This window comes from Crocodylus porosus, unplaced genomic scaffold (assembly GCF_001723895.1).
Source record: "Crocodylus porosus isolate Cpor-Errol unplaced genomic scaffold, CroPor_comp1, whole genome shotgun sequence".
Lineage (NCBI taxonomy): Eukaryota > Metazoa > Chordata > Crocodylia > Crocodylidae > Crocodylus > Crocodylus porosus.
Window position 1 is genome coordinate 4628072 of NW_017728927.1, and position 18448 is coordinate 4646519.

Genomic DNA, 18448 nt, shown 5'->3' on the forward strand with positions numbered 1-18448 from the left:
GGGGCCCTGCCACATGGTCCTAGAGTCCCCACAGCTGCTGCTACTCCCAGTGAGTGCATTTTGGGGTGGGGGTTTGATTCCCAGACTGCTGGGGCTGGGCAGGGGGGCCATCAGGAGCAGGGCAATCAGGGAGCAGGGGCTGTGCGGGGGGACAGAGCTCCCAGAGCCCCTGCTACAACCAGTGAGTATGGCGCTTTTTTTTTTTTTTTTACATGCCAGGAGGCTAGGGCTGGGTGGAGGATGAGGCTAGGCAGGGCAGCCATGGGGGCCTCTCCCGTGGCTCTCCCCACCTGGGGAGAGGCAGGTGCAGCTAGGTGGCTGGCAGGCACAGCTGAAGGAGCATCTGCCCAGCTATGCCTGTCTCTCCCCAGTGGATCCGAATCTCCGAATCAGCACTGAATCAGCGCCAAATCTCCAATTCTGATTTGGCCAAATTGAATGGGGACAATGATATGAATTGCTGAATCAAATCACTGTCCTCCAAAATGGCCGAATCCGAATCTGAATCCAATACTTCCCTATTCGCACAGGCCTAATAAATATAAATAGAATAAGCAGAAACATCAGCTGTTTCTCCATTGTTTTGGGGTCATCAGAACAGAGCCCATAAACTGTTACCACATTCCACACGTCCGTTAGATCTCGCTTATATATTCTGACTCTTCTACCTCCCTCCAGAATAAGATCTGGGGTTCTGCCATTGCTGTACATGTTGCTTAGCCATCAACAAGTCATATTAGATACCAATTCAATGAAACAGAAGAAACAGAGAAAACAGAGAAAAAAGCTTTTGATAGCTTTTTAGAAAGCAAATTACAGTATAAAATAAACCTGAAATTTATGCAAAGGCAGCTAATATCACTGCCTTTTCTAGCTTCAGAAAGGAAACCTTCAACTACAGTCTGGCTTCTTTGTTCATACGTTTTGGATTTAGTCAATAATGAGGAAGTGACTGATTTTTCATGCTTATACTTCCTGTGGTTCTGATAGATATATTGCAAAAGCCTCTAATTTAAAGCAGGGAATCTGAGTGGGTTTATTGTGGGTGATCATCAGAGGATGAATTAAGTTGTCATCTCTCCTCCAGCTGGTTGTATGCCTCGATGTCATTGCACTCCACTTGTTAATGGCTCCAAACATCACATGAATAGGAAACATGTTATTATCTGTTTAATTTGTGAATATTTTAAAATAGTAACATGCTTGCTTGCACACAGAAAGCCAAATTTTCATCAGGTGTCTATTGATTTTAGCAGTATTTCATCTGGAAGGAATTTCAGCCATGAATTTTGCTCACCAGTGAACCTTGCCCTGAGTCTGAGATGCAGTCACCCTCTTCTAACATTAGCTGTGCACCTAGCATGCAGGGAAAATCTACAACTCCGCTAAAAATGCAATAGTTCCACAGCAAGAAAGAAAGGAGGCCTTTAAGCTCTTTTGGGAGGTAAGGTTATAAAAGCAAGTAAAGAAAAAACAATCCTAACTGGAAACAGCAAGAGCAGACATGAGACTCGCTATGTCCTCTAGCCAGCCAACAATGCTGTGGATCTGCTGCCGTGTCCTCTGTTACCAATGTAAGGTCAGGTCTATCTGCAAATTCAGCTAGATGTAATTTATAGTTAGTACTAACTGGCCTAAGGAACAGACTGGGTCTATGGGGAATTTGAATAGCTGCAGATATTATGAGTACTTTGGTGAAGAGGGAGTCAGATATGCCATGTGCTGAAATGTATAAAGGCATTCTCTTGAATCTTTACTGCTGGAGTTAATCGAGCTATGCAAGTTTGAATGTAGCCCATGAGTTTATATAGTTTTAGTGAGCAGTGTACCTCCATTTGTCTTGCACATAACACATATAAAGGTATGGGTCTTGTTATTTAGTGTTATATAGTGCAGATATACTAGTTACATACATTGAAAACAAAAAATCAATCAGAACCACTTACACTAGCCACAATAATAACCATTCCCCAGGCAGCTCAGATGGCATGAACATCCACAGTTTTAGCTGAAGGTCAAGCAAAGTACTTGGCTATAAGATGTGCCTTGTACTAGAAGGCCAATAGCATCAGGTACTGGCAGACTTGCAGGGGCTGAGTTTCAAAATGCCAAGGAATGCTACTTCCTAAGAGCAGGAACACAGAGCTCCCTTCTGGATTGCCAGCTGCAGGAATCAGTGACAGACGCTCATTCTAGAAAGGTCCCATCTACACTATCACTACCAGCCTATTTGCCACAAGTTACCACCCAACATCCTTAAAACAGTACAGTCTTGCAGCACATGTGGATCAAACCCATAGCTCATATAAACCCATAGCTTTATTAAATCGCAGCATTGGTCTTTGCTGTACTGGAGCAGAATTTTTGCAAGCAAAACTGAATTGTGTCTTATCTGTTGTTTGAACTGTATTCCCCACTGGGAGGTTTTCATGCCCTGTAGTATTGTGTCCTTTTTGGCTTTTGAAGACAAGCACAACTACCCATATCAGCAGCAGATTAAACATGTATTGAAAAGAAGCCGTCTGAGCAGCCCACTCTCAGGTTTCTCGGTCTGTAATCTCAATAGGAGAGCAGATAACAAATTGGTATAGAAGAGTCAGAGGAGAAACATGTGAATGTATTACTGGCACACTCTAAAGTGGTATATTTGCTTTTCTTAAAAATAAAAGAAAGATGAGAGGACTGGAAGGCGAGAAATTAAAAATCTACAGTTTGACTGAAACTTCTGGAGAAAACCAGTTGAAGAAGTGTGTCTAAGCCCAGAAGTTGGGTTGAAAGGGAATGTTGAACAGCTATAAACTGATGCTTTTAGGTAAAGAATGTATCTTTTTGGCAATAAGGGCTGAATCCTCAGCCAATGGCAACAAACAGTGGCTCTAAGCCACCTTTTCAGTTGCCCATTCCAGGGCTTACTTGGAAAACAAGCAAGAATTTGCTCCTGGCATTATTTAGTGAAATTTTTAAAAAATAAAACAAATAAGGCAGGGATCCTACATTTACACATTCACTAAACAACTCTGATTCACCCTCAGAATGGATCCAGAGCCTGTGAAGGCAGGGGTCCTTTGAAAAAAATAGTAGGAGATAGCAGTGTTCAAAAATGTGTTACAATATGTTCCCTGCACAGGGGAACCAAATTATAGTCTCACAGGGCATATCTACACAAGACACTTTACCGCACAGTAGACTCATTTACTGCACAGTAAAGCATCATCATCTACATGTGCAGGCATTTGCTGCACAGTAAATTAGTCTACAGAGCGGTGAGTTTACTACCTGGAAATACAAGTAGTAAACTAACTGTGTAGTAGGTACGGCACAGTAGTGCATGTATAGACACTGACCAGGAGCAAATTTGCTCCTGGTCAGTCCTACCACAAGGGGGCCACCCTCAAGCTTGCCCCAGAGGTACAGGGCTCAGAGTCGCTCCAGTTTTAGTGGGGGGACAGCTGCTTCCCTGCTCCAGCCTGGCATTTAAACCCCTGGCATCACCTCAGGGCTTATGCCACCAGCTGCTTGTCTCTGGCCATCAGGCCCCACAGCAATGGCCCGATGCCAGCCACAACAGGCTCACAAAACACAGTGGTAGCACCCAGGGCCAGCCCCACCACCTGGCTGCTTGCCACATAACCTGCCCCTGTGCTGTAGGCATGTGCAGAGACCAGGCAGCACCCGGAGTCTCAGGTGGAGCCTCTGAGGGCCATTGAAGGAGTCACAATGGCATCTTCCCAGACACCACACAAAGTGTCCTGAGACACCAATTGGTCCCATGGAAAGACCATGGAGCTGATTGTATTTTGGGGACATTCTGAGGTGCAGCACCAGTTTGCCCAGGACAGGCACTCCAGCACTCACATCTCGGAGGCCCTGGAGGGCTGCATGTAGGAGCATGGGCATCAATGGTCAGCATGGCAATGCTGCATAAACATGGTGCAGTGGGTCCATGTCATGGACTACAACTACTGGTCTGGGGGTGCCCACAAGACCATGCCCTTTATGCAGCTGGACCACATCTTTGCTCCCTGAAACCCTGGACACAGATGCACCGTGTTCTCCAGCATGGGCAATTTGCCAGAGTCTGCATCCTGGGGCCTGGCAGTGATGACTCATCTACGGGGGGAGGACCCCTTGGGGCATCCAGCGCAGGTCCCAGGATGCTCCCTGCCCCCGGCCACATGCAGCACCTTTGGGAGCCTGGGCTAGCTACTGCCATGCCATACCTGTCTGGTAAGCACCGCACAGGGAGGAGGGCCTGGGACAGGGGAGATCGCAGTGTGGTCACCTGTGCCTACACCAGGTCTCCTGCCCACCCCCCAGCCGCACACCTGAAGCCAGGAGCCCTGCATGGGGGCAGAGCCCTCCCCTTCTCTCTCCTCCTTGCCCCTGACCCCCTTCCCAGCTCTGCCTAGCCAAGCTCCCCCCTGGTCCTGGGAGTTCCCTCCCACAGCATGCAGGGAGACAGGAGGCAGAACTTTATTGAGTAGCCAGTGCCCTCCCAGCTAGGCAGCCACGGGCCTGTCACATGTAGAGAAACTCATCAATGGCAGCAGCTATCTCCTCCTCAACTGCAGGGATCAGGCACTTGTAGTGCAGGCAGAGGTATCCCTCCAAGAAGCAGAGCACATTTTGACCTGGAGGGATGTGGGCAGTGGGGTCCCCCAGGGATCAGTCCTCAGGCCCGCACTGTTCAGCATCTTCATCAGCGGACAATGGGGTGGAAAGCACCTTGTTCAAATTCGCAGATGACACTTAAGATGTGGGGAGAAGTGGGCACGCTAGAAGGGAGGGAAAGGCTGCAATTGGATCTGGACAGGTTACAGGGGTGGGTGGATGAGAATAAGATGGGATTCAATATTGACAAGTGCAGGGTACTGCACTTAGGGAGAAGGAACCAGCAACACACCTACAGGCTGGGGAACACCCTTGTTAGCGCACAGGCAGAAAGGGATCTTGGAGTCATTATAGACTCCAAGATGAACATGGGCTGACAATGCGGGGACGCAGTCAAGAAGGCCAGCTGCACCTTGTCATGCATCCACAGATGCATCACGAGCAGGTCCAAGGAGGTGATCCTCGCCCTCTATATAACATTGGTCAGGCCACAGTTGGAGTACTGCGTCCAGTTCTGGGCACCGCACTTCAAGAGGGATGTGGACAACATGGAGAGGGTCCAGAGGAGGCCACTTGCATGATCAGGGGTCAGCAGGGCAGGCCCTATGAGGAGAGGCTATGAGACCTGAACCTGTTCAGCCTCCACAAGAGAAGGCTGAGAGGGGATCTGGTGGCCATCTATAAACTGGCCAAGGGAGACAAGCAAGCAATGGGAGAGTCCCTGTTCCCCCAAGTACTACTGGGAGTAATAAGGAATAAGGGCCATAAGTTGATGGAGAGTAGATTCAAGCTAGATATCAGGAGGCACTACTTCACTGTCAGGGCGGCTAGGATCTGGAACCAACTTCCAAGGGGAGTGGTGCTCACTCCTACCCTGGGGGTCTTTAAAAGGAGGCTAGATAGACACCTAGCTGGTGTCATTTGACCCCAGTACTCTTTCCTGCCATGGCAGGGGGTCGGACTTGATGATCTGCTCAGGTTCCTTCCGACCCTACCAACTATGAAACTATAAAACTATGAAGGGAAGAGCAGCCTTGCCGGGGTGCCGTTGAAGCTCTGGGTCCCACACTGGGTTCTCAGGTGTGCCTGGTGCATCATAACAATAAGCAGCAGCAGGGTATAGTGGGTCAGGCACCCCTTGGTGCACTCCAACAGCTCACTGCAGTGAACCTGGGGGAATCTCAGCAGGGGCACACATGGGTGGGGGCCCTGCCTTGGGCCATCTCTCCAGAGAGGCCCACTGGGGAGAGGCATCACCAGCTCTGTGTCTCACCTGGGTGGGAGCCCCTCATCCCAAGTCTGACCAGCACAGGCCTTTCACCATGGGAGCAAACTGCCTGACCTGCAGGAGAAGGGGGAGACTTGGAGCAGCCTGGAGCAGCCATGGCAACTACTGCCACGAGCCAGCCTTGGCCTGGCCTGGGTAGGGGATCAGGGTGGCAGGCTGCCTGTGGCAAGCACAAAGTGGGCTACCTGCCCCTGAGGGGCACGCAGGGGTGGAAGGTTCAGCTGATAGCTACCTATGGCAGGGCCCACCCAGCCAGCTTACCATGGTCCCTGGGCACCTGTTTGCACACGACCCCCTGTCAGAGGCCAGGAGGTACATAACCCACTGATATTACGCATGTTATCTCTAAAATGTTACAAATTCTTACAAAGAGCTTCTCTCTCCTGGCTCTGCAGGTCCAGCAGTTGCACATGGAGGAGAAGCACCAGCCACTGCCAGGGGTGGTTCATCAGGGATGCTGCCACTTTCAGCCAGCTCCTTCCCCATGCACCACCTCCAACAGCAGCAGATGCAAGACCCTGCTGCTGGATCAGCTGGTCACCGTGGCAGAGGAGAGGCTGGCCAACTTGCAGACCCGGTGTACCAAGGATGTCATACACTACTCAGAGAGGGACTGTGAGGACCAGACATTCTGGGACAGGCTCCTGGCCCTTGAGGAGAGGCACATCATCCTCGTTGAGAAGATGTTGAAGGTACAGGAGCAGCAGGCCACTGTGGTGGCACAGGCAGTGGAGGCAATGGAGGAGGACTGCTGAGCGCAGAACACCATCCTGGCCCCAGCAGTCACCTTCATGCCACCTGCTGCCCAGCCCCCAGCCCTCTCTTCATCTGCCCCCTGGCAGGCACCTGCTGACCAGCAGCAAGTTCCCAAGGGGCTTGGGCTGAGGTGCAGTGCCACCTGCACCAGCCAGAGCCCCTGCTCCCCTTCCCCGGGCACCATGTGACCCTGAGCAGGAGCTGCCTGCAGCTAAGCCAGCACCACAACTGGGCCCTGCAGTCCCTGATCTCATAAGGGAGGAGGAGGAGCTGGCAGCACAGCCAGAGCAGTAGCTGACCTCACTCCCGGGTGAGCCCCCCACCCACTGGCCTCACCACAGCATCCGCACCCATGGTAGTATGGCCAGAGGCTGGGGTGCTGGGCTCTTGTCCCTGCAATCTTCCCTGTAAGTGCCTCCACCCCAATGTCCCTCACCCTGGAGGGCATACAGCACAATGTACATAGTTTGCACAGGGAAGAGAGTGCTTTATTGATGGTGGGCAGCGAGGTTTGTGGTGGGGTCTGTGGTTGGGGAGGGGCAGCCACATAGTGCTGGGCTGCTGCTCCAGCTGTAGGCAGAGCTGCTCAAGGAGCTCCCAGAACGTGGCCCAGGTCATCCAGAATGACTCCAGCCACTGTTTATCATCCCAGGTGCGCTGGACAATGTGGAGCCACCAGTCCTGGCTAGCAGGATGGGCCCACACATGGCAGGGTTGGAGCCCCAGGAGCTTGTGGATGACACCCATGGTGGTGTCCATGTGGGCATCACTGACATTCCTATTGGGGTCCAGGCAGTGGTCCAGGGGCTGGTAAGTGACAGCACAGAGGCAGCAGGCCACAGGAGGGGTGGTGAGCCTGGCCACACAGCCATGCAGCACAGGAGGGTTGAAGCTGACCTGGGCCAGGCAGCAATCACTATGGCAGTGAAGTATGGTCAGTGTGGTGGCAAGAAGAAGCCCGTGGTGCAGGTCATCATTGCCGGAGCCTGGGTGTGGAGCATCCATTGCATGCTGGGCACAAGCTCTGCAGACAGTGTCATAGGGACTGCTCCAGGCCAGAAAAGCAGGTGGCCAGGGAACACCACACAGGGCTGCCTTTTAAAGAGTGCCCCTGCACCCGGGCAGCTTTGGCCAGAGCCTCTAGCTCCCCTTGGCTGCTGCAGGGAGGCAGAGCAGGGCAGGAGGAGGCCTGGGTCAGCATACTCCCATAAGCAGCAAATCTGCTTCCAAGAGGCTGCATGTGTAGACACCTGCCCAGGGCCGGTTTACTGCACAATAATTTACTGCACAGTAAGCCCAAATAGCATTAATTGCATGTGTAGCTACACCCACAGACAATGTTAATTATGTCATTTCCTTACTTTCAAACACTAAGTGGGCATGTCTACACATGAATTTAAGTGGGCTAATGTGTCTACCTGTGGTGGGACTTGGGACTAACTTTAACTTGGAGGCTCAGATCCCTCACAAGTCTCTTCCCTGCCCAGAAGCCACATGCCCAGCACAGGGGCAGCATGTGCCAGCTCCCTCCTTGCCCACCCAGCACCCCACTGCTCCAGCCCAGCCCCTGCCAGCAACAGCCAGTGCCCCATCACTTGCTTCTGCTGGCCATGGTGCTGACCCTGCTGGCCTTAACAGGCCCTCCTGTCAGAGGTCCCAGGGAGCCAGGGCACTTGCTGCAGGAAGCCCTGGCTGACCCCCTCCTCCTGCACTCTGTGCTCCAATCTGTCTTCCCCACTGCCTACACCTATCTGCTGCTCACCCCAGCACCACTCTCAGGACATGGTCAAAACAAAACACCTTTATTGCCCTCACAACTCCCTCCCCACACAACACACAGTGCCCCTCCACCACCCTCCCTACCCACCACCAATAAAAAACCCTGTTCCCAGTGTCAAACTATTTACAAGAGTCTCAGTCTCTGTAAGTCCTGGGGTGGGGGTCCATGGGTGGGGGCACCTAGGGGTAGAGCCTGGGGGCAGGCACCCAGCACCCTGGCCTCAGCCACTTCCTCCATGGGTCTGGGGGTCACAGTGACCACAGCAGGCAGTGGGCTTGTCCATGGGTGCTCCTCCACAGTGGGCAACTCTCTCCCTACCTGCCCCAGTCCAGGCCAGCATGTCCTTGTGGTGCCTCACCTAGAACCTCCTAGTGTTCATGCATATAGCCTCAGAGCAAGCAATGGGGCTGGACCCAGGCAGGTGGTGGTGAACCTGGGGTGGGGGATGGGCCAGGGGCTGCAGTTGTCAAGAGGCACTGGAGGGTCTCCTCCCAGGCCTTAGCAGGGGCTGGCTGTGGGGCCATGGGCAGGGGCTGGACTGTGGTGGACATGGCTGCTGCCACCAGGGCCAGGAGGACATGGGTGGCCTGGTGGCTGGCATCCCCCTGCAGATGGAGTTGCTCCAGCCGCTGCTACTCCAGGGCCTTCATTCACCCCACAGTGCTCCCTCAGCACTCAGTCCCGTGCCTCTGCCCAGGCGATGTCCTCTGCCTGCCATGCCTTCTCCTGTGCTTCTCATGCTTGCTTCTAAGCCCACTCCCATGCCTCCTGCTTCTCCTCCACTGAAGGAGGAGGACCCTCTGGTCTTTCATGCACTTCTGGTGTAGGAGGTGCATCTGGGTGGCTCCAGTGATGAATGTGAATGACCCTAAGATGGTATCCCTGACTGGACTAGAGGGCCCTCCCCCATGTTCATATGGTGGCTCTACAGAGGCAAGAGACAGAAGGCTTTTGTGAGATTTTGCAACATGTCCGAGATAAGATGCTCTATATCAAGGGCTGTGTTCTGCCCAGTTTCAGATTGGGGGTCAGCTGTGCACTGGTAAGCCAGACAGTCAGGGCCAGGGCCAGGTAGCCACCAACCAAGGCCCCCTGTCCCCACATGCTCCCTTGGGGCCAGTGGCCCGCTAGGTGCTGGGCATAGGAAGCCTGCCTCCACCGCCACCTTCCCAGGGTAGGACAGGTCAAGCATCTGGCAGTGGAAGCACCTTCTGCCATGGCTCCAGACCCTGCTCCCCTCTTCTCTCTCTGCAGGCCAGTCACTCTACTGCATTGCCACACAGCACATGGGCTCAGGGCACTTTGGGCTCCTGGACAACTGGGGCAAGGGGCTCGGCACGCCCCCGCCCTCCCCGCAGGGGGTCCCTCTGATGAGGTGCCCTGGAGCCAGCCCCCTCCCCCATGCTGCCACTGCTGCATGTGACCCAGGTAGTGCATGATGAGCTGTTTGTGCAGGCTAAGGAGTGCCTGAGTCACTACACCCCACTGATGATGATCCTTCTGGTGTCATGGGCACATCTGTGGTCCTGGTTTCAGACCCTGAGCTACAACGATGTAGGGGACAGGCCTGGCCTGCCTTGCAACCTCCACCACCACATGGAGGACTACCTGTTTCAGTGCTACATGTCCCTGCTCCTCGCTACTGAGGAGGATATTACTGCCAGTAATGATACCTTCCTTGGCATGTGAGACCTGTGCCCACACTATGAGGGCACAAGATACTCAATAAAGTTTTTACTTGCGTCTCACCTCTCTGCATGCTGGGGTGGTGGAGGAGTCCAGAGCCAGGGAAGTGTATCTGGGCCAGGCAGGGAGGTGGGGCAGGGGCAGGTGACAGGGACAGGGGCTAGGACCAAGGACAGAGGTAGGAGGGTCTGTGAGGGCCCTCCCCCCAGTGAGGGACTTAGCTTGTGTCCAGGGCTAGTGAGGCTGGTGGCTTAGCGTGGGCCTTCCCATCAGTGATGGCAACCAGTTGCATCTGGTGTCTGCAGCCTGTGATCTGCAGGGGGCTGGTGCCTGGTCAGGGCACTGGTGGCCTCTCTCATTGATTCCACCTGACAGGGCCTCATAAATATAGTAGTTTGAGTGCCCACCCCACATGAACTGCCTCTGCACCTCCACATTGCCCCTAAAATGACCCTTTTAAGGCATATTAAGGGCGCACACATGTAGACACGTGCCCTTAATGAACCTTAAATCAGGCTAACGTGCATTAAATGCACACGTGTAGACACACCCAGTTTTGTCACCTTAACTTTCTTTTACTGCAATTTTTGTACACAATTCTTTAAATAGAGCAAATGATCATCTAGAACTGATGTGACCTTGATCTGAGGAATGCGTCTGTTTTCAGCTGCCCTCCTTTTCTAAGAGAACATTCAATCTCTGACCAAAGGATAGTATTGCAAACATTACTTGTGAACGCAGCACTACTAGAATTTGTATTGCAGTCCAAGAAGTGTCAGGGACTGTTGACTGTTTTAGCTGGTTTTACTTTGTTAGTTTCTTTTGCTTATAACAAGAGGAAAAATGAGAATGATATGAAAAAGAGTTTATCATAGACTTTACACTAACCACATGAGATGCTCCATGGTAACAACAGCATATAATCTAACTAGATACAAAAATTCAGCTGCTTCCACTGAAGTATGTACTAGCAATTTTATGGAGACAAGAAAAGAATTGAATCTCTGCCATTACATATTCATTTTATTGAGCCTCACTCATTAGAAACGCAAAGCCTTCTCCTACATATTTTTCCTGAATGAGAAACCTTCACAAATTTGAAAATAAGGTGTCAATGGGAGTTTTCCATCTGGTCTATTTTCTCTTCATTTTAGATTAGTTTCACAAGACTACTATGCTTGAAGGTTCTTTGTTTTAAAGTGGCTTGATTTTTATCAGTGGAATGAGTGCTCATCTTGGTCTTATTACAATTCTAAGAAGCTTCAACTTCTCTTTTTTTTAAAAAAAAGAGGCTAAAAACCAGATAGTAAAGAAATTGGTTGGAAAGTAAACCAGATTTGTAAAGATAAAATCATACTTGTACTATGTTGATGAATGCCAACTACATTTAAATTATTGATTTGTCCTCTTAAACAGGGGTGAGAGAGATTTTCTTTCCAATGTTCTTATCTGTTTTTTACTTTGTGTATATTTTAGAGGTGGTTCTTCAGCATGATCATGGACTAGCAGTGGGAATAGCTGGGTTTGCCTATCAGTGAACAAGGGTATTCAGTTTTATCAGTAAAATATCAGGCTAACACTGAAAAATATTAAATTCTAACAGAAGGGAGAAGCAGCAGGCAGTATGTGATGTATTGACTTGCTATGGAGACAGAGTCTACAAAGTCTTATAAAGAGCTTCTTATGAATGGAAGATTATTTGGATACATATAAATACGGCCCTAAACTTTCAAGTGATTAGTAGCCTGGTGTGCCTCCATTTCTGGATGTCAGTATATGGACAACTATTAACAGACATTTCTGATTTTCAGAGATGATACTGGGCTGAACTGGAGTTGTAGGTACCCAGGACCCCTAATATTCAAGCTCTACTGGAAGGCATTTCAGGTTGAGGCACTCAGATTTTGTGAACACTAAAAATGGGGAACTTAACGTTTGGGTCCCTGAAAGGCACTGTTGTATTTGACAAGCTCCTTTCAAAATACTTGCACTGAGTCATCAGCACAGTGATAACTTGCCCGTGTTTCCCTAAGAACAGCCAACTGAGAGTTATGTGACTAAATACCTTTCAGGATGTAGCCCTGAGAGTCTAGTATTACTTTAACTAGGGTAATAAAAGTAGATTTAAAACAATGCCACTAGAACACGTGCAGGGACATAAATTGTGGGTTGTGCAAGGAGGCACAAGCATTCAGCATTACTACAAACCATTTATGTATTTCTATAAATGTATGTGCTGCATTGCAGACCTGGCTATATTTCAGAGAGTGGGCTCTAGGAACACTAATTAACTAGTCCTCACAGCACCTGGGTGATTATATAGTAAATAGGTTATTCATTCTGTATATAGAGAAGCTATGACACAGAAAGGTTACACAGTGAGTCAATAGTAGGATTATGAGTTGCTGCCTCTCAGGCGTCTGCTCAGTGCACTACTACTTAGCTTTTATGTTGTGTCTGCTTTACTAGCTGAGTCCCTTTAATATATTCTTTGGGAGACACAGGTGTTGTGTTTCACCTCTGCTTGGTGAGACCTAAATGGACTGTGCACACTCCCCCTTACAAATGCATTCAGTCACTGCACCAGCTCAGAAAGGGTCCTTGGGATTCAGGTTGTATGAGCTGAGTAATTACAATGGATCATAACAGCAGGGAGAAAGCTGGCACCTGAGTGGGACCACCAGGATGCAAGTAGGAAATGGAATTCAAGGAGGTTACAAGGAAGACGAAACTCCTTTAGGGTGATGGGAGGTAGAAACTTGGTATTCAAGGAGCAATTTCTGCAGCTAGGACCACAGACCAGAGCCTTATTTTGTTTTCCTCCAGTTGTCTCTATGAAAGAACCCATTCTGGACAAACAGGAATGCCTAGCACAGTCATCCATCTAGAAAGCAGTTCCTATCTCATAATATAACACTGCAATGAGGGAGAACCTAAAAAGCAGTCCAGAGCTCTTCAAATTAGAAAAGAAAGAGTTTACGATTTCTTACTAATAACAGAACTGCTGATAGTGCCATTGCAGGTGCAGTCACTTTTTTGGAGACTGATCTCAGCACTCCCCACATGACTACAACTGGCTTGAGGCTCAGATCTGTTTATAAAGTGGAAACCTTCCAGTCGCCAGGATGAATCACCCTCTCTGGCATAAAGCAATGGTTGTAAGCAAACCTGATACCTAATAAAGCACACAGCGACTATTCTTTGCCCATGTGATTGAACAGAGATAACTGAACTAAAGGGGGAAATTGTGGATTAACAAATATTATTGTATATTTGTTCCCCTGTTTTTAATTAAAAAAATAAAAAACCTTGAACCAGCTCTGTAATTGATGAGAAATATAGAATTGGCATTTGCTGGTTCACTGATTTTCTCCCATTCATTTGATATTCACAATTATACCAAAATTTGAAAAATAAAAAATTGAACAGTTTTTAAATTATCCTTTCTATCAAACAGTTTTTTCTAATAGCCTCACCCTACAATTGCAAGCTGAAAATCGAGTCTTTGGCAGTATATAGTAAAGACGATTCTGAACCAAGACCAAGACCTGACCTCCTAAAACTGCAGCTTAGACCTATTTATGATGGCACAATGCTGTTAGCAAGATGCCTGAGCTTGGTCTCTCTCCATTATTAAGTGCTTTAAAATTAGCCTACAAAAATAAGGATGATTAAGTGAGTGGCTTTTATCACGTACCCGTCTATACTGTCCTCTTGCCCCGACAAGGGAGACTCTTACAAAGCTTTTAGTGTGGGTGACCCGTTCCATGAAGGTGCTATTTCAATTCTGAAGTGTTACCAACTGGAGTGCTGTAATGTAACATGCTGGCATTTGTGTAATGACACAGAAGCCACACATTTCATTTCATCCCTTGTGTTTTCCTCCAGGTTTCATTAGTCATTTGTGTCATTTTGTCCAAAGCGGAGGGAAGGAACTGGTTATAGCTAATTATCTGCAACAAGGTATAGTACAGCACCAGCTGTGAGTGGAATCGGACTTGGGCACTTGATTTTTCATGGCAAGCAGATCCACATAAACCTCACTACAGGCAGGACAGTATCCTTCAGCTGTGGCTTGTGTTGTGTGGAGGGGAGAAGAGCAGAGACATGCAAAGGATGAAACCCATACTGTCAGGGTGTTTCAGAAATGAATGGCAAAATGGCTGCGCACACTGTATGTCTGTGACAAAGTGAGAAACTACACAGCAGAAGGGAACACCGATCGCAGCACTGGCGAATGCACTCATCATTTATGACTGTGTGGAAAAGTGATGTGATTCAGTAAATGATCATTGTGTACAAGACGGTTTTATTTATTTCAAAATTGCCATTGGTTTTTAAACTCCACCTTCTTTATAGATTATAACCAGTGATCCTGATGCGTGATCCAGCTGCCAGGGCCACAGGGCCAGGGACCCAGGTCTGCAGCCCCCTGCCCCCACAGCAGCACCTGAGCCCTGGCTGCTGTGGCTGCTGCAGCAGGGCAGAGCAGAGCATGAAGCCCAGCTCCCCCTCCCCGGTGGGTGGCATAGCCAGCTTGGAGCCTGTGGTGGGAGACAGGTGCAGACTTATCGCTGCAGGCTCAGGGCTTCCCACTGTGCTGCCCTCCCCTCAGGCCCTCCACAGCCCAACAGGTGGGACCTGGTGTGGCAGGACAGAGTTGGGGGGGGGTGGAGAGGCAGCCGGGTGAGGGGCCAGCCACCCATTCCATCCCTGAGATGAGCCACCCAGGCCCTGTCCCACTCCCCACCCAGGCCCTGTAGCCATGCACACCAGCCCCAGGCTCCAAGCCCCACACACCGCCCCAGCTGGGCAGCAGTCCTAGCCCTAATCCTCCCCAACTCCCTCCCTCCTTCAATCCCCCACAATGCCAGACTTACGTGCGGGGAGCTGTTCTCTAGGCTGCCTGCCAGCCATGTACATGTGTACATGTGCACGTGCATATGATGCCCCATGTCTGATCGCCCTCCTCCCGCTCTCCCCAGCCCTTTGCAGGCTGGAACTCTGTTGGCCTGCAAGGGGAAACCCACCATTTCCCATACTTTTCTCCTGTAAATTAAAGACAACAAGAAGTCCTTCTTCAAACATGTGGGAAGTCAGAAAAAGAACATGGGTAACACTGGACCCTTATTAACCCAAGTGGGGTAGCTGATAACTGACACTGAGGAAAAAGCCAGTCTCCTTAATGACTACTTTTCATCGGTCTTCCATCAGCCCAGTGGGATCACCCTGCCTAACAAGAGGCAGGATCACAGGGGAAGGGCAAACCTGCGCCCACCATTACCGCTGATCTTGTGAGGGAACACCTTAAGGAGCTGAAAATCCACAGATCAGCCAGCTCAGATGGAACGCACCCAACAGTGCTAAAGGACCTAGCTGACATTACAGCACACACTATGGTGAGTATATTGAAGAACTCATGGCAGTCAGGCGAGGTGCCTGACGATTGGAAGAGGGCCAATGGGGTGCCTATCTTCAAGAAAGGGAGAAGGGAAGATCCAGGGAACTACAGGCCAATTAGCTTGACCTCAATCCCTGGAAAGATCCTGGAAAAAATCATCAAGGAAGCCATTACCAACATCCTAACAGAAAGTAATATTCTGAGAGATAGCCAACACAGCTTCATGGTGGGTAGATCTTGTCTGACCAACCTGATTTCCTTCTATGACCAGGTGATGCATCACCTGGACAAAGGCGAAGAGGAAGATATCATATTCTTGGACTTCAAGAAAGCCTGTGGCCTGGTGTCCCACGATGTCCTCATGGAAAAATTGGGGAATTGCGGCCTAGACAATTTCATGGTTTGATGGCTGGGGAACTGGCTCTGTAGACAGACCCAGAGAGTGATAGTTGATGGAACCAAATCAACTTGGTGCATTGTAATCAGTGGCATCTCCCAGGGCTCCATTCTTGAACCTGTACTCTTCAATGTGTTTATAAATGATTCAGACTTGGGCATTATAAGTGGACTGGCTAAGTGTGCTGATGACACCAAACTATGGGGAAGTGCAGTCACCCCAGAAGATAGGCTGGCAATCCAGGGCAACCTCAACAGACTTACAAGGTGGGCGGATCAAAACCTGATGGCATTCAACGCTGAGAAATGCAAGGTTCTCCACCTTGTGAAAAAAAACCCCACATCATATTTATATGCTTGGCAGTGCTATGCTAGCTAGCACCACATCTGAAAGAGACTTGGAGGTCATGACTGACCACAAGATTAACATGAGTCACCAATGTGACACCGCAGATGGCAAAGCAAACAAAACTTTGGCCTGCATCTTGAAACAAGACCCAGGAAGTCATCCTCCCACTTTACTTGGCCTTGGTGAGACTACAGCTGGAATACTGTGTCCAGTTCTGGGCTCCACAATTCAGAAAGGATGTGGAGAAGCTCAAGAGAGTCCAGAGGAGAGTCAAGTGAATGATTAGAGGACAAGAGAGCATGCCTTATGAGGAGAGGCTGAGACATGGGATTCTTCAGCCTGGAAAAACATAGGCTCAGGGATGACTTGGTGGCAGCTTATAAGTATATAAAGGGTGTGCATCAGGAACTGGGAGGGCATCTGTTTACCAGGGCACCCCATGGGAAGACTAGGCCCAGTCGTAACAAACTCTTGGAAGACCATTTTAACCTGGACATAAGGAAAAATGTTTATGTCCGAGTTCCCAGGGCCTGGAATAGACTCCCCCCAGAGGTGGTGCAGGCACCTACTCTGGATTCCTTGAAGAAGCACTTGGATGCTTATCTTGCTGGGATCATTTGACCCCTGCTGACTGCCTGCCCTTTGGGCAGCGGGCTGGACCCAATGATCTTGTGAGGTCCCTTCCAGCCCTAATGTCTATGAAATCTATAAAACATGCAGGTTTTACTGCAGTTTTCCTTGGCGAACAGGAAACCCAGATCCCTGATTATAACCAAGGAACTGCCTGAAGGTACATTACGTGTACAGGCTTAACTGAGACCCTGTGGGTCAAACTTCAAGGAAGGAAGGGGGAGAGGGATCTGGTGGTAGGGGTTTACTACAGGCCACCACATCAGGAGGAAGAACTGGATCTGGAATTCTCCGGGCAGCTGGGGGAGGCCGTGCATGTAAAGGATGTTGTGGTCATGGGTGATATGGATTACCCTGACATCAGCTGGGAGGAGCAGTTGGCCAGGTCTAGCCACTCACTAAGGTTCCTGATGTGCGTACAGGACCTACACCTCGTGCAGGAGGTACTCGTCCCCACTAGGGAAAATGCCATACTGGATCTGGTGTTAGCCTCTGGGGATGACCTGGTGGGGGAGGTGCTAGTACAAGGGAGGCTAGGGGACAGTGATCATGAAATGATCCAGTTTGCTATTCAGAGAAAGGTGGGGAGGGTAACTAGCACAGCGCAAATGCTTGACTTTAGGAAAGCCACCTTTGATGTGCTCAGGGCAGTAGTCAGGGAGGCACTCGGAGCCCAGGGGGTAGCTAGTATGGGGGTCCAGGAAAGGTGGTCCTTCCTCAAGGAAGCTATCCTTGGGGCGCAGCAGGATGCAAGTCCTCTGCGCAGGAAGGCGGGAAAAGGGACCAAGAAAACTTCATGGCTAAGCGTGGATATCTAGGCTGGCCTGAGGGCAAAGAAAAAAGTGTACTGGTGGTGGAAGCAGGGGGCAGGGACAAAGAAGGAGTACACCTCCCTGACCCGAGCTTGTAGGGGTTTGGTAAGGAAAGCTAAAACAGCACTGGAGCTTAGATTAGCTTCTGGGATTAAGGATAATAAAAAGTCCTTCTTCAAGTATATAGGTAGCAAGAAGACGTCTCGGGGTAACACTGGACCCCTACGGGGCAGGGCAGGGCAGGGCAGGGCAGTTGGTGACGGCCGCACGAGAGAGGGCAGAGGTCTTCAACAAGTTCTTTGCCTCCGTGTTCCCGTCTGCTGACAATGGGGTGCTCTCGGGTGATAGTGTTGAGAGGCCCAGGAAGGATGCAAGTCCCCCAACTGTTAGTTCAGACCTAGTTAAGGATTACCTGGAAGGCTTAGATGCATCCAAGTCGGGATGACCTTCATTTCCGGGTGCTGAGGGAATTGGCTGGTGTCATTGCGGAGCCATTGGCATGGCTGTTTGAGGACTCCTGGTGCTCCGGCCAAGTCCCTGAGGACTGAAAAAGGGCCAATGTGGTCCCTATTTTCAAGAAGGGGAGGAAGGAAGAGACTGGCAACTACAGGCCAGTCAGCCTCACTTCTATCCTGGGGAATGTCTTTGAAAAAATTATCAAGGGCCACATTTGTGAGAGCCCTGCAGGGGAAGTGATGTTGAGGGGTAACCAACATGGGTTCGTGCCAGGCCGATCCTG

The 18448-nt window shown here is 50.1% G+C and overlaps 1 protein-coding gene across 1 annotated transcript in view; it reads right to left on the bottom strand.

The window, feature by feature from the left end:
• The window catches only part of CUNH16orf45 (chromosome unknown C16orf45 homolog), a 67979-nt gene that overhangs the window by 45013 nt on the left and 4518 nt on the right, over positions 1-18448 (bottom strand). The window lies entirely within an intron of this gene.